This window comes from Lethenteron reissneri, chromosome 41 (genome assembly GCF_015708825.2).
Source record: "Lethenteron reissneri isolate LAM-NWPU_2019-01 chromosome 41, ASM1570882v1, whole genome shotgun sequence".
NCBI lineage: Eukaryota > Metazoa > Chordata > Hyperoartia > Petromyzontiformes > Petromyzontidae > Lethenteron > Lethenteron reissneri.
Window position 1 is genome coordinate 4,449,880 of NC_083819.1, and position 17,691 is coordinate 4,467,570.

Consider the following 17,691-nt stretch of genomic DNA (forward strand, 5'->3'; position numbering starts at 1 on the left):
ATCTAACAAAGAGGGGACCCTTTGCCGATTAGCATCTGGCAGTTCACCAGCATTAATTTAAGCAAACATGACTCCTTCTTTCTAGATTTGAAGCTTTCGTGACTGCAAGGATTCATATTCTTGGGTTTTTTCGGTAAAGTCACGTAGGTAAAAAATTAAAATTAATAAAAATAAAATAAAAATAAAATAAAAATAAAAATCACGACGTTTCGGAGGCAACACAAGCTTCCGTCTTCAGGTGGAACCGTCACAGCACGCTTGCTGTATCAAGTAAATGAGAGATTACAAGAGATCCGACCCCGTATATATACTGGTTGAGGAGGGAGGAGCCAGGACAGGCCCCCTTTTATTATTATGGTAAGGTTGGTGCGGCTGAATTTAAAATTTTTACCTACGTGACTTTACCGAAAAAACCCTAGAATATGACTGCTTCTGCCGATAAAAAAATACAGTTGTGTATCTCGAAACCGCTCCAGAGTTTTTTCTCGCGTCAAACCAACTTGCTGCTGAAATGACACATTTCCAGAAAGCCACGTGGCTGATATGATGCGTAAAAAGAAGACTGGTTTATTTGTTTTTATTTTTGACGTGGAAGGACAAATATATATACGTGTGTGTGTGAACGGAGACGTTATTTATTGTTGTCTGATTCACGCTGTTACTTGGCGTTCTCCCCAAGCGACGGGTGGTGGTTGTGTTGTCAGAAGAAGAATAGTCCGAGCTGCTCACAGCGAGGCCGTGGTAAACATATTGGCGGTGGAGTGGGGGGGGGATGATGGAGGGCACCGGAGGGACGGGGCGGGTGGGACACGGCCGCATTTAGAGATGAGAGCGGTAATTGCGAGGCTATCAAACGGGCGCCCTCAATTACCGAGGAAGCAGCTTCTGGCACAGAGGAGCGCGCGTGCTACAGCAGGTGTACACTCATTAATAACAATAATCATAATATTCTCTCCGCGTTATCATACACACTGCCCCCCGTGTCTTTTAAAGGTCAGGTCAGGGGTGTGTTTGCGGTGACCAAAGCAGCGGTGGTGCAGTGGTCAGAGCGATGCACTACGAACCCAGTGAGCAGAGTTCGATTCCCGTTCGCGGCCAACACATCGGTGATGAAATATATGAAGCGGTCCTGAGCCTCCCCTAGGTTGACTCGGCCTCAAATGAGTACCTGGTGCGGGGCGTAAACAGGAGCACTTGGGGAGACAAAGGCGGCCAGGCGTGGTACTGGCCACCAACCCCTTCTGTGGTCTTAACCGAACCATGGCTCTACTCGATTAGTCCGGCTAGCCGATGTTTTACTGTGTTAATTCTAAATGGGGATTTGTTTAATTTCATGTTTAATATTATTTGTATTCGAGTGCTCACCAATTGGTCTGTCTACAGTGCTTACCAATCCAAGAGCTAACAGCAACAATTGACAGCCATGGATGTACGTGCTATATATTGCTTACGATCGCTTACTATAATGCCTATTTTTGATGCATGCTATAGCGCTTACGGTAATGCTTACGAACGCTTACGTTTTCTCGTCCTTCCTAATGTTTGCTACACTGCTTGCTGTAAACCCAACACATTCGCCCCCCCCCCCCCCCCAAAAAACGATTAGTGTGAAGAAGGCCCATTGCCCGAAACGTCGGCTATGTATTTTTTCCCCCCGATATGAGGCCACGCACAGTGCCGTCATTGACGAATGTGCTGGAGTGGTTTGTTATTTGTGCTTATGCGCCACTGCCAACGCAGCAGCGGCAACGGCATCGCCCTGACATCGGTGATTTGTGACACCACAGGACCACGAGGGACTATGACGAATTCGGGAGGCTGTCATCCAGCAGCGGATCGATCGTGGGCAATGACGATGAGCTCGAGAGCGTTGTTCTCGGCATATTGTCCGACGTTTCAACTCCCCGTGTCTGGGAGCTCCTCCGGACGGTCGAGCGCTCAGTTGAATTCATCTCTCGCCGGGTTCGAGCGTCAACCACCGGCGACAACGACAACGCGGGGTAGGAGCGGAAAACGCAGCGGGGGGGGCTGCAGCGGTGTAACCCGCGAACACCTACGCAGCAATATTCTTAGATTTTTTTTTTCGGTAAAGTCACGTAGGTAAAAAATTACAATTAAAATTACTAAAAGTAAAATAAAAATAAAATAAAAATCACGACGTTTCGGAGGCAACACAAGCTTCCGTCTTCAGGTGGAACCGCCACAGCACGATAGCTGTATCAAGTAAGAGAAATTCCAAGAAAACAGTGCTTGTATATATACTGGTTGAGGGTGGGAGGAGCCAAGGTAGGCCCTGAATATTATTATTGTGACGTTCGGTGCGGCTGAAGCACGCTGTTAGGAATGAGCCTTTGTTGTGTAAACTAGGTGCGGCTGATGTACGCAGCAACCCCACAGAGGCCCGAGATGAATGAGCCGTCCCTCTGGTCAGATGTTTGCTTTAGGTTTGTTGGCGCAATCGAGCAAACAAAAGCCCCTGCAAGCAATCGAGTCAGTGGTTCATCCTTGGACCTCGTTACGGGATGCCATCATCGGTCAATGTCTACGACCTGGCTGCCCGGTTGTGCGGTATGGGTATGAACAATAGGAAATTAGAGATATCAGTTTGGCTGTTCAGTAAGGTTGAGTGTGGCTTGGGCAGGACACGTCGCTGGAGGGGATGACGTGCGACCACGCTGTCCTGAATAGTAATAATAATAATGGCCATCGGCAATGAGAATCATCAGAATGTTTATTTATACTGGAGAAATCCGAAGAGCTATAAAGCTCTTTATCACAGATGTCCAGGAAGGGGCGGGTCAGAACGTTACAACAACAAACAATCTAAAAAAACATATGAGTGCCAATTAAAGGAAAGGTAAACAACTAACTTAGAAATAGCCAAATAAATCTAAACGATTTTTTTATCTCACCAGGCAAAGCCCACCGAGCTATTAGCTTCTTTTTCAGAAGCGACCTGGCCACAAATGAAGAGCTTATCACGTGGACATTTGCAACATCCAACTGCTCTACATAATCCAAGCGTCTGAAATGTAGCCGCGGAGCCGTGATGTGCCCTGCCCGAACCCACGCTTCGTAACCATCCGCGTGCTGATCTCTTTCTCTTTTTTACGATCAGAGGAAAGAGGAAGATGCTCGGTGTAGTCGGCACTTTGCTTCGTTCATCATTTCGTTTTCATTCTCTCGGTGAAAATTCCAAGCATGATACACTCTCTACCATGCTTCTCCGCGCACTCTCGGCACATTTAGTTCCACGACGTCCTTCGATTGTCACCCTTTGTCCTGATCAAAACGTCACGACGGGTAGTGCACACGACGATTAATGATAGCCTGGCACAAATTTGTGGTTACCTTTTTAATTGACGTCTATTTTGTAAAAAACAAAACAAAAACATTGGGCCCTGCCGCGTTTTGACTGCATGGATGTTCTGGGTCAGGACTTCTGCTTTTAGACTCACGATTTGGTCTCAGCTGCCCATGCATTAGTAAGGGAGGAGGGGAGGGATATGTGATTGGAGATGACCAGGTGATGGAGATGTCTGCGTGCATGTCTGTGATGGGGAGCGGTGGCGCAGCGGTTAGCGCTACGCTACGTTACGAACCCCGGCTAACCGAGTTCGAATTCCGCTCACGGCCACCAACCACCAGTCACGATTACCTGAACCGGTCCTGGGCCTCCTCTAGGTCGACTTTGCCTCAAACGAGTACCTGGTGCGGTGTGTAAATATCACCAGTCGGGAGACAAAGGCGGTCGACCGTGGCGCTGGCCACCCACCGTCTCGTGTGCCTTGCCGGCATTCATAGGTGCCCGCTAACAGCACTTGCCCCAACAGTCTGTTAAAGCTATGCGGGGGATCTTTGCCTCTGTTTTTTTCCGTGCGTTTTGCTATAAATGTACATGGGGAGCGGGAGGGGGGCGGAGGAGAGAGAAAGAGAGAGGGGGGGGGGCTGCCTCTGTGAATTGGCCAGCTCGGATCTCCCCCCCCCATCCCCCGCCACACCGAGGGATTGCGAGGCAGTGTAGCAGCAGCGGCAGTGGCGGCATTGGCGGTGAACGCGCGCAATGAGCCAAAAATACCCCCCCGCTCCTCCCCCGCAAGCAAGCTCGCGTCCGCCAAGCACAGCGCTAAGCGGATTTAGAGCGCGCGCCGTTCGCGAGCCATCGCTCGCGCCTCTTGCCTCGAGCACACAGACAAAGGTTCTGCCAGGTAGTGTTGAACAGCACTTCGCGACGTGAAACAAATGCCTCGCTAATGTAAGGCCACTAAATACAGCAATGCGTGAAACGAATGCCCCGCTTGACGCCGCATTGACTCAAGGCCCTGGACGCGTGACCGCTTTCTTTCTCTCTCTCTCTCCCTCTCTGTGTCTTGTGTGGCCTTAGTTACCTGGTGGGTGGTGTCCACGGGGGAGCAGTAGGTTTGATTGGTTGAGAACCACCACTGCGGTCGCGAGCAGGTGCTTGGTGCTGCAACCGCAAAGGCTTATTTTGAACTACTCCCAATTCTTGTTTTGGGGATAGTTAAGAGGCAATCAAATTCACCTTCCTAGGGTTTTTTGGGATTGACAACGCAGGGTTTGAGAGAGGGCAATTACCAGCCTGATTCTGCCGATGAGCCCACACAAGGAGTGAAACCGGCACAGAATGTGCACGTTCGTGAACACATACTGTTGATGAACAGAAGCCTGGACGGCCAATAGGCTGTTGGACTAAAGATTTGTTTGGGTCTTTTTTTTCAAGTGGCATTGCCACTAAAAAAGGAGCTCAATTATTGAATTGAGCACCTGTTAAGGATGACACGGCGGCACGTGGCGTGGAGCGGTGTGGTGAGCGACACAGTGGAAATGTGACACACACACGCGCAGTGGAAATGTCGCTCAGACACACACACACGCAGACGCGCCTGTGTCGGGTTGCATAAAAATAAACCCTTAAGCGGAATTTCCTTTTCATTTGTATGCGTGTTGAACTTCTTCCGCACCGCGCATAGCCAAGCGCGATAATCGGAGGTACAATTCATCCTTAGCTTGGGCAGAAGCGGGCCGACGTTCACTGCCATCGTCATCGTTATCTAGAAAGCTACGCAAGGAGGATTGGAGCCTGGTTGATATTGTTGATGAGAGACAGGCCGGTAATGCCAGCCGTGTGTTGTCAGCTGGCCAAGCCCCGCCGTCACGTTCTGGCCATCCTACCAGTGACCCGAGAGACATATATATTCAGTGAGAGATTCAAGCCCTCCCTGCCACTTTATGATATTTTGGCCAGATTTTGTTCGCAGCGGAAGCCGGGGGCTCGGGTGCATTCCGGTGCCTTTGCGCGGCCAGAAATCGAACTCAAGTCAACCGCGTTGCTGCCGCCCCCCCCCCCTCCTCCATTCCCGTGTCGCTCTCGCTCTTCGAATTGTTAGGGTTCGAAGGTCAACTTTGCAGGCTACACAGGGAGCCTAGTGTTCGCACGGAACGGAGCGATGGACGCGGCCGCTTTAGAGATGAGTGCGGCGAGCGGGTCGGGTTCACAGTGGCCACGTCGGGTCAACTCCCCGGCTTGGCTGAGAGCCTCGGGTCAGATCCCGGGCTCCGGCGACGAAGCCGGATTCTCAAGGTCACGCGCTGGGTTTTGATGGTTTATGTTTTTTGGGGGGCTTTCTGTCGCCAAACACTGCGCAACCAACAACAACAACAAAAAAACGGGAGACAGAGCAGAGCCTCACCATTCTGGCGAATTGCCCGATGATGCTGGATGCAATTACCAGCGAAACGTCGTACTACTCAAATTGTAAATGTTGTGGTTTCACGCTTCAACTCAAATTGTAAATGTTGTGGTTTCACGCTTCAACACACCGGTGGGCTAAAGCAGTGAACTAATTGTCTTTTGTCAACGTGACACTTTTTTACTGATTGGCCGTGTCGGGTGGTGGAGGGTTACGACACATTTATAAATAACGCGATCTAAACCCAAAAACGTTGATTATGAGCGCGTGTTTTGTTTGTTTGTTTTTGTCGCCAATGTAAGCAGCGGTGACGCGATGATCAACGCGCTGCGCTATGAACCCTGCGAGCTAAGATTGATCCCTGGCTGCAGTTGACACTGCGGTTGACACCAGTGGCCAGGGATGTCTGACCCCCGTTATCGGCCACCCTCCTTCACAAAACCTGTCCTCGGCCACCATCCTTCACAAAACCTGTGCTGACCAGAGTGGTGAAGTATGAAGAAGAAAAAAAACCCTCATCATTTATATAGTGTGATGAGGCCTCCTTCATCCAGCAGTGGATATAAAAAAGGTCTGTATACATCGTTATTAGAGAGTTGTTTAGTTATATACGGTGATACCACCCTACATTAATCGCGGGTCACAATGAGAGAAAACAATTAGTGAATATAATCGTGATCTCAGAATGGTGGCAATTCATTGAATCGTGACATTTGAGTCGTAGTAATAATAACTTTCCAATTCGAACTTTTTTTTGCTTAACCAGGTGCTTATAGATCAAGAGACCAGGATTCAATCAAATTTTCAAGAGGGACATGGGTCGGCAAAGTGGCAAATGCCAACAAAAAATGTATTTGGGTCATCATTACGCCATTCCGAAAGCGCTGGAGGTATTATCGCGAAGCGGCTACGATTTATGCGCCTTTGTGGAAAATATTTCCATGGTGACCGCTGCAGATACCCTCCGACTTGTTCGCCTTTAGTTTATTGTCCCCCCCCCCCCACCTCCGCGTGCCTCCGATTCGCGCTGTTGGCTACGTACGGTGCGAAAGAAGTTTAACATACATACATATATACAAAGATAAATATGGCCCGTATAGACACGTGGGGCTCGCTGGGGCAAGTGATTGCACCCCACTGGTGTTCTCTGCGAATTGATCACGGGTCGCCGAGGTCAGAGTGAAGTTCCACAGCCCGCTGGGCTGTTGCTGCTGCCAGTAGCCACACGTGCCGACAACGAACAACACGATTACCACCACTTACACACATACACATGTATAAATATACAGATACAAAGACCCCCCGTGTAGCCTTTAACAGGCTGTTGGGGTAAGTGCTGTTCGTGAGCATCTATGAAGGCCGGCACGGCACACGGGGGACGGGTGGGTGGCCAGCACCACGCCCGGCCGTCTTTGTCTCCCGAGTGGCGATGTTTGTTCACACCGCACCAAGTGCCCATTTAAGGTTGAGTCAACCTAGGGGAGACCCAGAACCGGCTCAGATAATCGTCACTTGGTGTTGGCCGTGAGCGGAAATCGAGCTCGGGTCGCCGGGTTCGTAATGCACTGCGCTACCCACTAAACTACCGGCTCCCCCACACACAAACGCAGATACTGTCCCCATGCACACGCGCGTACAGCTACAGAAAAGAATGCGCAAACATTTACCGTAGATTAGACATAGACGGCGAGCCATCTTACACATGCACACAATTATGTACACATGCACGCCAAAACAAAGATCCATCACACACACACACTGGTTCCGAATGTAAACGCACGCATACTACACACGATGAAGATACCCGCACATACATACACACACAAATACAATAAAATCGTCACTCACAAATATTTACGGGTACACACACACACACAAAGCCAGTGTTCGTCTACAACCACACTCACAAAGACAGATCTTCGCACACGCAAATATTTAGATGCATACACAAATACCCGAAGACAAAGACAAGACAAAGATGCCCCGTATAGCCTTAACGTGCTGTTCGGGCAAGAGCGGTTTGCGACCACCTATGAAGGCCGGCACGGCACCACGCCTGACCGCATTTGTCTTCTCAGTAGCGATTATTGCACACCGCACCAAGTACACATTTGAGGCTTAGTCGACCTAGAAGAGGCCCAGGACCCATTTCAGATAATCGTCCCTGGTGTTGGCCTTGAGAGGGAATCGAACTCGGGTCGCCAGGTTCGTAGCGCAGCGCGCTAACCGCTACACCACCACTCCCCACACACGCGTGGACACACACACACAAGACAAAGATCCCCCGTATAAACTTAACAGACTGTTGGGGCAAGTGCTGTTAGCGAGCACCTATGAAGGCTGGAACAGCACACGAGGGGGTGGGTGGCCAGCAACATGCCCGACCGCCTTTGTCTCCCAAGTGGCGATGTTTACACAACGCACCAGGTACTCATTTGAGGCTGAGTCGACCTAGGGGAGGCCCGGGACCGGTTCAGATAATCTTCACTGGTGTTGGCCGTGAGCGGGAATCGAACTCGTGTCGCCGGGCTCATAGCGCAGCGCGCTGACCGCTACACTCACACGCGTGTGGACACACACAACAACCGCCATTCGCCACTAAGTGACGGTGACGTCACCACGGCGCTTGGGCCAGGCTAGGTGTACGTTGAGGCCACGTGAAGTGTCGAACGCCCGCCGGCAGGAGGTCACGGGGCAGACCCAGATGCCATGGGTCAACTGAGATGACTGGCCGATACACCACACACGCCCACACGTGGACACACACACACACACGTGGACACGCGCGTCTTGCAATCAGCGAAATTGCTCGCCACTTGGTGTCCCATGTCCCTCTGCAGTGGAGCGCGCCGTGGGGAGAGAGCTGCGACGGATTCAACGATGCAGGGAACACATCCCGCCCGCGTTCGCTCGGACAGTCCTCGGCCAGTACTCTCATGCCGCGCTCCCTCCGCTCCAAACACCATCCATCGGATTTTTCATCATCATCATGATCATCATCAGTCATGGTCACTCCACTGCTGGATGAAGGACTCTATTCAAACCGCTGCCGGCCAGGCAACCTCGCGTCACGGTGCTGTGATCCAATTAATCCACCCACCACCCACCGCACGACTTGGTTGGACGTCTGTGAAACAGCGCTTTGTAGCTCATCGGATTCCTCCAGTGTAAGCAGAGATTCTGATTCTGATTTAATCTGCCGTACACATCATCAGGGACGCGTTCCATTCCATGGCTGTGCTTCGATTTCATTGGCAGGGCTTCAACACTCACCCAGTTCTTCTTGGTTCTTTCGGTAAAGTCACGTAGAATGGAAATAATAAAATAATAAAAATAAAACATAATAAAATAATTCTCACGACGTTTCGGCCACAACGCAAGCAGCCGTCCTCAGGTGAAGAACAGGTCTGTCGAGACGACAGAGTCACCCAGTGTTTTCCGAGCTGTTGGTGTCGACTGAAGTAGATGCCACGTGATAGGCGGCTCGAGTCATAGCGAGCGGTGTACTGGATGTGGTGCGCACGGAAATGTTTTCCCGGTCAGTGTGGTCAGATCTGTACACTGGAGTAGCAGGAAGCTAGCACGTGGTTCGTAGCCACAACCATAGCGAGATGTGCGGTGTGCCGAGTGCTGAAACATGTTCCGGGTGAGCGACCCAGACACACCCAGCTGAAACTACGCCCTGATAATTAATAGCGGTGTCACGATGATTCGATTAATTGACATCGATGCTTAAGGGTCGTGGTACCCGCGTCATCGTGTGCATTAAGAATCGATGTTCACGGGCTGTGCACAGAATGGCACAGGGAATGTTAAATGAAGGCTACTGGATCGAGAGGGAGGAAAATAAACCTCTATCAACGCAACATAATTGAATGAAAATCAATTCAGATAAGATGGTACAAAATGTGACAATTTTTTGTTTGCTTTGTTTTGATTGAATCTCAAGCCTGAATCCCAACTATCGAATCACTGCGAGCACAAATTGTGTGCACCACAATTAAGTGGTTATGCATTTGTTTCACAAGTTAAACAATTAACTTTAAACACCCCATGGCTGATTAGTGGAATGCATTTTTTTACAGAAGCATTTCCACATTCAGATATAGCATAGATAACTAACGTTACCCCTCCCGAGCGTATCTTTTAGGACACACACACATCACGTGCTATGTGCCCTGGGCTCTTTGAGATAACATTTGAAAGCTCTGGTAAATGAGAAAATAAAGACTTCAAAGTTCCAGCTACGCGGCGCTTCGCGCTCTGTTGACGAATTCAAACGGACTGGAAGTGATATCGCAAATGATGTCACTCGATTGCTAGAATGGTGATCCCATGAATACCTTTAAAATCCTACGTATTTTTTATCTCATTAATGAAGCTTCAAAGTTGCGTCTGACAGCCAAAGTCATGCAGCCTCGGTGCGTGTCCGAAATGTGTCGATTTCGTGCACATTCCGGGGCGATCTGGATATTGGAACATACACGGTGGGTTAAAAGTCAGGACGCAAGGTAATTTCATTTATATAACACTGGTATTTAAACAATTTAATTGTGTTTTTTAAGTGAATATCTACCGATTCCAAAGAACACAGGATGAGATGTTACTATCCTTTGTGCAAGCACTTCCAAGAGTTCATGAACAGTGAGCCTGGTGAAATTTGGGGAGCGCATCGTCAGTAGTGAACCTTTGGGTCCTAGGGTGTTTCGGCCTTTCATACTATACACCCTCCCCAAAGGCGGCCAGCGACAGGGTGATCAATCATACGCTTGCGTCCCATTCCCAATTAGTCATAGGAGTTGCCTTGTTGTTGATAGCCAACATCATGAATATCTGTGTTTCTTTTTCGCTTTCAAATTACATTAAAAATTGAATTAAATTTTACTGAAGACGAATGAGTTCAATTCGTTTCATGTCAACTAAAGAAGGCAGTTGTATAATCTTCAAACAAAAAATCCTACGTTTTTTTCAAAAGATTATTCATGCATTCACGAATGTAAATGGAAGTCAGTTTGAACATTTGTTAAAATAAATTAAATAACCCTTATGTGATTTGTAAAAGACTAAACATAATCACCCAATGGTGTCCTGACTTTGGGGCCAAACTGTGTTCTTTCATTCCGTCTGTTTACAATGAGTCCCGGCGTGGGGTTTCGTGTAAATAATTTGTTGCTGTTGTTGTTTGCTCCTTATGAACTTGCATATTCCTACCCTGGAATGCCTCGGGCTGTGGTCGCCCTTGTACAGAGCAGCTCAGCTCAATGAGCCCTCGGCAGCTGAGCTCAAGCCAAGAGTCTCGTCTCTACCTCTGTATGTTGAACTTCTTTCGCATCGTACGTAGCCAACCGCGCTAATTGGAGGTGCAGGGGAAGGACAACAAACTAAACACACAACGCAGTTCTAAAGAAGTGAGTTTACAATCGAGATGATTTAAAATTGCGTAGCTCCAGTAGCTTCCTAATATCGGAAGCGAGAGCGTTCCAGACGGCCACAGAAGCGCACGTGGATACGCGCGGTGCGATGAACGCCGTTTTTGTTCGATGGCGAGCAGCCAAGATCGGCTGCGAGGACGAGCGGAGTTCGCGTGATGATTTATGCTCCTGCAGTGGCGTTGCTTTACGATCCGTTGTGCGGTGACCCTAACGAACGGAGTGCCGTGAAGGTTGTCCAAATAGACTGCACTGAAAGTGAATGGAAGTTGTATAAACGTATCGGCAGTCGTGCGTACGCTGCGGGTTGTAAAGCCAAACATTTTTTATCAATCCACTGCTGGATGAGGGCCTCCCCCATGCGCGCCTGGCTGGTCGTGGAGGTCGTTGTAACCATACTTCACCCCGCTGGTCAGTGCGGGTTGCTGAAGGCGATGAGCAAATACGCGTGAGCACAGGAAGCATTGAGCGCCGCTGCTCAATGCTGCCCACAGCCCCCATGAGTTCCTGGTCATGAAAACCAAAGATGGCTCAACCGTCGAACAACGACGGTCACCGCATCGCGCGATTTCAGACGCGCTTCTGCGGCCGTCTGGAACGCTCTTGCTTACGATATTGGGAAACCATTGGAGCGATGACACTTTAAAATCATCATGTAGATTGAAAACGCAATTCTTTAGAGCTGCTTTTTAGTGTTTAGTCTGTTGTGTCTTCCCCCGCACCTCCGATTAGCGCGGTTGGCTACGTACGGTGCGAATGAGGTTCAACGTACATACTACGCAGGCCTGAACGCAGCTTGGCTTCGGAGATCCGTTGAGATCTGGTGCATTACGGGCTATAAAAAAACAACGCTAATGTTTCATTGTTTACGTGAATTGTGAATGTTGGTGGATCAACCGACGCGCATTATCCGCGTGTATTTGCATGTTCTCCCTCGCCGCTGCATAACTCACGCACTATGCAAGACGACAGAGTGGAGTGGTTCGATTGAATGCGAAAAAAGAGAGGTGTGTTTGTTTTGAGCCAGGTGTCATGCTAAATATAAAAGCAGGCGTCAGAGGAGCTTGACTTTAGACAAAGCCACTATCACATGATAATAATAATCCTCGGGCCTTTGACTTTGCATGCACGGTGACGACCTGCGTCTCTGTGTGCGGAGCAGTCCGCGTGGTGGTTAGCGTGCCGCGCTATCAAACCTCGCCACGCGAGTTCGATTCCGGGTACACATCTACCGCCAGTGGCGAGTGATATGTGAACGCGCTCATGCCCTCCACCACCCAACCACACACACACACGCCCCTCCCCCTCCCCGCACGCACTTCATGGTCAAACTCTCCCCGTGACCAACATGGCACGGAGAGGCCTTCACCCAGCCACGCGACTAATTGTAATCTGTTCAGATTATGACGTCACGCACCTGGGGGGGGGGGTCGGACATTTGTGACGATGTGTGACGAGGGGGGGGGTTGAGAAATGTGACGTCACATCAAAATGCGCAACTTTAAATAAATATAGACAACACGTTCTACTTAATTAAATAGACTTTTTAATAAATGTTTTCTCCTACAACATCAGAGTGCAGTGCCACATTAAATACGCACTACAATGACAATAGTTTAAAGCGATTTGAAGCATGTTCAATTTTTTTTGGGGGGGGGGGGCAGAGCTTTGTGACGTCATATTTGAGGAGGGTTTGACTTTTTTTGACGCCGTGTGACGAAGGGGGGGGGGGGTCAAACATCGTCCAAAATCGCGTGACGTCATTCATGGACGGCCCCTTGGTTTAAGGCGCAAGATAAAATAAAAAGTAAGATGAGATATTCTTTTTTTTTTCTTCTTGGTTCTTACGGTAAAGTCACGTAGAAGGGAAGTAATAAAATAATAAAAATAAAACATAATAAAACAATTGTTTTATTAATAAAACATAATAAAACAATTGTTTTATTATGTTGTATTTTTATTATTTTATTACTTCCCTTCTACGTGACTTTACCGAAAGAACCAAGAAGATGAATCCCTGCAGTCACGAAAGCTTTAAATCGAGAGATATTCTTTGTGACGTCATCCTCGTAGCTGCGGCTCGGGACCCACGAAAGGGCCCATTCCCTATTGGTCTCGATCTTCTCCGCTTCTCATTGGAGAGTTCAACCAACTTCCTCTTTCCCTCGTGACATTTTCGCGTTGTGTTTTGTTACAGATGTGTTGTTAATGAAATAATACATGAATAGCCCAAGGGCGTGTTTCACTTTGGTGAAAATAAAATGACCGTCTTGTTTTTTTGTAGTTTTTTTGTAGTCCGTCGGCCTGTGGGCATTTAGGGTCAAAGCCCTCCACGAGCATCTGGCGGAGCAGACGCCGATAAAGGAGAGAGCAAATACGAACGGCATGTGGCTGGTAGGGTGGAGAAGGGCACCTTTAAAAACAATGGAATGTGTTTTTTATACCACGCGTATAGCTTTGTTACTAGAGTAGTAGATTGCGCGCACGAATGTTATCATAATTGTAATAATAACAACAATGATGTTGGCAATCATTTGCCTGCAGAATAGCCTCATTTGGCCTCAAGACGATTGCTGGGAAGGGTCCCGCTACATTGGGATGTTTGGCCGATCCCGTCGATGAGCGTTTGGCTTCGTGTGGGAGATTCTCAGAATAACCCCGGAGAAAGCCACCCACACGTACATCCCCGCTCGTTGATTTATTTTTGACAATAATTGTTTTCTTTGCATACATCTATATCCCTGAAAACCTTGACTGTCAAGATCCAATTTCCCCACTTTTTTTACAATTTCCAGGTTTTCTTTCAGTATCAGCAGCAGCATCGTCATCATCAGCAGCAGCTACCATGTGCAATCCACTGCTGGATGAAGCCCGCCTCCCCAAATCGCCACCACCTCTCACGATCCTGAAATGCAGTAATCCACCCAGGCACCTCCTCCGATAGTTTTTTCAATTTATATACTTGTTTGGGTCTCACGTTGTCCTAACCAAAGTAGCACCTAACCCTAACGTTCTCTGGCAGCAAAAAACTAAACAACTTTTACTTTAACAGGTAAGGCCCATTGAACTATATAGATATTTTTCAAGAAGCGACCTGGTCACAAATGATAGCTCAACGTAGTCGCTTATCGCGTGAAAATGTGTAGCAGCAAAATACTCCAAATGCGTGATGTCTATTCTAAATACTATTTGGGTCTTTCGGTATTCTAAATGTTGAGGGAAAACCCAGAGGATCCGGAGAAATATCCACACGACCACGGGGAGAGAAAGAAACACGCAAACTCCACATATACAGCAGGCGTCAGGGTCGGGATAGAACCCACGACCTCCTGTACACCAGGCGAGGTAGTTAACATCTCATAGCCACCGTGATGACGATGAGAGAGAGACACGCAAACTCCAAACATACAGCAGGCGTCAAAGGTCGGGATCGAACCCACGACCTCCTGTATACCAGGCGAGGTAGTTAACATCTCCTAGCCACCATGATGATGATGAGAGAGATAGAGAGAGACACGCAAACTCCACATATACAGCAGGCATCAGGGTCGGGATCAAACCCATGACCTCCTGTATACCAGGCGAGGTAGTTAACATCTCCTAGCCACCATGATGATGATGAGAGAGAGAGAGACACGCAAACTGCACATATACAGCAGGTGTCAGGGTCGGGATCGAACCCACGACCTCCTGTATACCAGGCGAGGTAGTTAACATCTCGTAATCACCGTGGCGCCCTTCCCCGAGGTAGAGGAATACATAAGTGGGGGGGGGGGGGGTGCGATATTCATTCATATTTATGCACCGGCTCCATTAATTATTGATGCAAAGGAATTGCAAATTGTGATTATTATTTCTTGTTCGACTTAACCCGTTAAATATCGGTCGTCGTGGGACTGGCAGCCAGGAGATTTGGTCGCTTCTGAAGCAGAAGCTAATAGCTCAGTGGGCAGTATGTGTGTGTGTGTATGTTTAACTTCTTTCGCACCGTACCTAGCCAACCGTGCTCATCAGCGGTGGGGGAGGGGGGTAAGAATATCTTTATTTGGTAAGATACAATTATTTGGTAAGATACAAAAAGAACTTATTTTCATTTGTATATATATATTTTTAAGTGGTTTGTATACCTTGACCATCCTCTGCACTCCCATCGTTTTTGTGTATTAATTGTTATTGTAACCATCTGACCTGCGCCCGACTGGACACCTGCGATAAAACAACAGAAAGAGCTTCACATCTCTTCGGATTCCTCCAGTCCAGATACACATTCCCATCCCGAATTGCTGCAGCGTCGCCTGCAGCGCAAGCGAGCGGCTTTGCGTGGTGCTTCGTGTGACGCTTCGCGTGACGCTTCGCGTGGCGCTTCGTGTGACGCTTTGTGTGACGCTTCGTGTGACGCTTTGTCGTCACAGACCCCCCCCCCATGACCCCCCCCCCTCCCCGTGCTAAACCAGCCGAGTAATTTTTCCGCGAGCCATGCCAAGGCGCGCCGTCGCCGCTCTTTCCGCCTGACGGACGCCGCGAAATCAAAGGGAAGGTACCGCGGCGATGCCAGGATAGACGTCGCGCATCGCCAGCGATGTTTCCCTCCCCTCCAGCACCGCCTCCTCCAAACATTCACTCGCGTCCAGAATGAATGGAATGGCATGTAGAGCCTGCTGCTGCTACTGCTGCAAGTGCTGCCACTGCTGCCACTGCTGCTGCTGCCACTGCTGCTGCTGTCACTGCTGCAAGTGCTGCTGCTGCTACTGCTGCAAGTGCTGCTGCTGCCACTGCTGCCACTACTGCTGCTGCCACTGCTGCTGCCACTGCTGCAAGTGCTGCTGTTGCTGCTGCTGCTAATGCTGTTGATACTGCTGCTGCTAATGCTGCTGTCACATCTGTTGCTAATGCTGCTGCTACTGCTGTTGTTGCTTATGCTAATGCTGTTGTCACATCTGTTGATAATGCTGTTGCTATTGCTGCTACCACTGCTGTTGTTGCTTATGCTAATGCTGCTGTTACATCTGTTGATAATGCTGCTGCTGTTGCTGCTGCTGCTACTGCTGTTGTTGCTTATGCTAATGCTGCTGTCACATCTGTTGATAATGCTGTTGCTATTGCTGCTACCACTGCTGTTGTTGCTTATGCTAATGCTGCTGTCACATCTGTTGATAATGCTGCTGCTGTTGCTGCTGCTGCTACTGCTGTTGTTGCTTATGCTAATGCTGCTGTCACATCTGTTGATAATGCTGCTGCTATTGCTGCTGCTACTGCTGTTGCTGCTGCTGATAATGCTGCTGCTGTTCCATCTGTTGATAATGCTGGTACTGAAGCCAAACACTTAACAACAACGTCCAGTCATTTTGTTGTTGTTGTTGTCAGTCCGTAACTCGTGAATTGTTCCGCGATGTAACATGAGAAACAGGAAGAAGAAGACGAAGAAGCAGAAGCACATGTGCGGGTTGGTGACATCACGCGTTGACTGTTAAGACGAGTAAAGTGGCCTTGTTGTGGACAAGTGGCGAAAGGAGGGAAGTCGCGGAGGCTCCGCGCGGAGTGACGGTCAAGCGGGAAGGGCCACGCGAAGAGATGGAGCGATGAAATCATCCCCGGAGCGAAGCTGCTGCGTGGATATTTGCAGCGCGGCACCGCGTGGAACGGTTGGCGGCAGTTTTTGGCGGAAAGTCTTCATCCAGCAGCGGATAGATGATGGTATACATTAAAAATTCGCGCGTGCGTGTGTGTGTGTCACGTATGCGCACGTGTTTCACTGGCCCATGTTGTTCCGTGGTCTGTACCCCCCCCCCCCTGCTAACCCCCCTTATCTTGCCCTTCAGCCCACAAAACAACTAAAGACTTCCATGACGCGTTCGTAAACGACTTCTATTCAAATGAAAAAAAAACACGTGCGTTCTCAATATGCCGACAAAGAAGCTCACGATCGAGGGTACGACTAAGCCTGCGTCGGTTGTCGTGACTCTACGCCCTGGTAGCCCCCCAACAACAACAGCAACAACAACAAAAGTGAAGCGGACAAGCCCTCTGCCTGGCCACGCGTGTCCCGCGAGCGAAGTGAATGCGTTGGCTCATACGCGGCGGCGAGCAACGCATTCTGGCCGCACACTTCTGTCGACGGTGATGCGTGTTCCCGTTTTGGCCGATGAGTTTTACGCGATGGGGTATCTCGGACGACAGAGAGAGATAGCGAGGGAGAATGTGCATGTCATCCTTGCGCCGAGACCATGCTAATCTTCGCTGTATCGTTCCCATTTTAGTATATGTACTGGCGGAGCGAGATATCGAGAGAAAGAGAGAGTGAGAGAGATAGCGAGAGACAGAGAGAGATAGCGAGAGAACACGAGGGAGGGGTGAGCGCAGCAGACGTGTTGGACGTGAGCTATCGAGTGCGTAGGCGGTGCAACTGCGGCAGGGGCCCCACATGGGTCAGAGCGGACCGAGCGCTCGTCTAAGATCAAGAAGGACGAAATCCGCTACCCCCCCCCCCCTTTCAAAAAATATCACAATCATGAGACCTTCTTTACCAGTGGCAAAATATAGTGATTGGGTTT

General features: G+C 49.2%; 1 non-coding gene across 1 annotated transcript; it reads right to left on the reverse strand.

The window, feature by feature from the left end:
* Nucleotides 1-17,313: 17,313 nt before the first annotated feature.
* Nucleotides 17,314-17,422, reverse strand: LOC133352825 (U6 spliceosomal RNA). Its single transcript, XR_009756304.1, has one exon. It is a non-coding gene; the product is annotated as a U6 spliceosomal RNA (small nuclear RNA).
* Nucleotides 17,423-17,691: the final 269 nt, after the last annotated feature.